The sequence below is a fragment of the Notothenia coriiceps genome, unplaced genomic scaffold (genome assembly GCF_000735185.1).
Source record: "Notothenia coriiceps isolate Sejong01 unplaced genomic scaffold, NC01 NC01_scaffold00010357, whole genome shotgun sequence".
Taxonomy (NCBI): Eukaryota; Metazoa; Chordata; class Actinopteri; order Perciformes; family Nototheniidae; genus Notothenia; species Notothenia coriiceps.
Window position 1 is genome coordinate 682 of NW_011343058.1, and position 2,342 is coordinate 3,023.

At 40.5% G+C, this 2,342-nt stretch overlaps 1 long non-coding RNA gene across 1 annotated transcript; it reads right to left on the reverse strand.

The window, feature by feature from the left end:
- Positions 1-494: 494 nt before the first annotated feature.
- LOC104945969 (uncharacterized) lies at positions 495-2,106 on the reverse strand. Its single transcript, XR_798396.1, has 3 exons — positions 1,671-2,106; positions 789-842; positions 495-620 (listed from the first exon to the last, which is right to left on the reverse strand). It is a non-coding gene; the product is annotated as an uncharacterized lncRNA (long non-coding RNA).
- Between the last annotated feature and the right edge of the window lie 236 nt (positions 2,107-2,342).

Here is a 2,342-nt window from a genome sequence, read left to right on the forward strand (position 1 = left end):
CTGAAAATGTGTTGTTTTTGGAATTATATTTCCATTTAATCTTGTGGACGTGCAGATTCCCTGTCCTCCATCAGGGAGTTCTGCAGCACCCTCAGCACCCCTACTTCCCACGGCCCTGCTTCCATGTATGTGTAAACCTTCTTTCTATAAAACTGATTTGGATTCTTTTGGACTTTACAACAAATGTGATAATCGCCCGAGTCCGTTATCATTCTGCGCAGCCACCTCTAGAATCTATCCCTACAAATAGTATTTCACCACTAATAGTAGTTAAGCCTAATCTTTATCTGGCACTATGTATTAATACAGCAGAAATAAACATGCTCACAGCCTGCTTTTATTCTTTATACCTAATTTTACTTTTTGTGACTCAAAGCCTCTTTGGGTATACATTTTCATAGAACTTGTTTAAAATATATTAAGGCTTATAGTCCTGCAGAGGGTGGCCTCTTTCATACACAGGGGGTGCTGACACACTGGACTCTCCTCACCTGGTCCAGCACGGTTCCTTTCCACATCACATGCCGCTCCCCTTCCTTCCACACGTGCTGGATCCTGCAGCCCACGATATTACGCTGCATCAGGACCTTGGAGTTGGGACTCAAACTGCTCTTGTGATTCTTTCAGGGACAAATGGAACAAACATTCAACACTGCTCTGTCATGTTTACTGTTCCCACTGAGTTCTGTTGAACTCCATCATTTGGGAACAGACACATTATTTCAGATTACTAGTTTGAGTCTAATTAGTTTGGCCCTTACAGAAAATCCAGAAATATCTCAACTTACTTATGGGGACTCATTGGGGATAATTCATCATATTATCAGAAACACCTGCATGCCCTGAGGGAGAAAAATAAATCACAGCACATTCACCAAACACTGTTCAAAGTGACAACTTCCTGCTGTCTGTTAAAAGTTAAGTTAGAGTCATGCTGTCAAGCAGTTGTGAGCACAGGCGGAGATTAAACTGTATATGGACGTGTTCATTGACACTCAAACATCCACATTTTTGGGAAATATAAAAAAACTTGAACACAATGTGCTGTGTAAAATCAACCCAAAAGACAGTATTGCACACTGTTCAAACGCGGGCAGGGTGAGAGGTGTGTGCATGTAGCAATAGAGTGGCATAGAGTCAGCATTTTACCACTTCCTGGTACCTTGTTTCAAAATCTAAGTTTTTCCCAAATCTTTTTTGGTTGTTAGCCTGAAACAAAGTCTGTGTTAAACACAAGCTGAAGAGATTTTGTTCTACGACATAACATACAGAGATTATTTTCAGCCATAATCCATGAAACAATTAAGAATCCCATAGCTTTTTGTAGAGGGAGCTTGCAATGCTAACTTCTGGGTCGGCCTACAAAAATACTTCATCACTGCACCACTCTATTTGCTGCATTTAACTTGGTTTCAGCAGCCAACTCAAATCTTATATGTTGTTGTGTCCTTAACCTCTGCCTCCTCTCGGTCTGCCTCCCCACATGATGATTACCCATCTTTGATAACAAAGATCAGAGCCGTAGTGAATAAACTAAATCTCTGCAGGTTGATTTTAATACAAATGCCCTAAATCCAACAGAAATTGTTGGAAAACAAAGACCACAGTCATGGAGTGTGTGTGAGTTACGTGTTATGACTGTGTGTTCTGGGAGTGGGATGACCTCTGACCTGCATCAGCTGTGTCCCGGAGAGCTCTTCATTCATCAGGAGGCAGCAGGCAGCCAGGCTGCCCGACACACAGCTACAACACACACCTGTCCGCTCACACTGCAGGAGGGGAACACACACATCTCCTGTGAGGTACAACAAAATGACTACAGGCCAAAAGACATCCCCTCTACTGATGTCTGCTGGTGAAAATCAGGAACAACAACAACGACATGTAGAGTCTGACAAACTGCAAATCATTTAGGAAAATTATAAATGACTTTCAGCTTGTTATTAAATGTCATGATGGAGGGCTGCGTAATTCATTTAAATGTCATTGAAATTACAATATGAAAAAGTGTGTTATGTATGTGTTAATATTATTCTGAATTATGGCTAGACATAGATGTCCCAGCCAGGGTTTCCGGTCAAGTGTCCGGAAATAATTTATTTTACCGGACAAACTTGAAACTTACCGGTCATGTTTTAATAATAAGAAGAATTGTGTACAACACAGAGTTTCCGTTAGCATGTAATTACTGGACTATGACCGGATATGCGGATGTTCAAAACTCAGTTAATGGGAGTGATTTTTATATTGCTTCAGTTTATAATCGTAACAGATCGAAATTTTCATTTTTCAATAAATGATACGCTTCCACAAACAACAAACAACATAATTCTCTCTTTTTC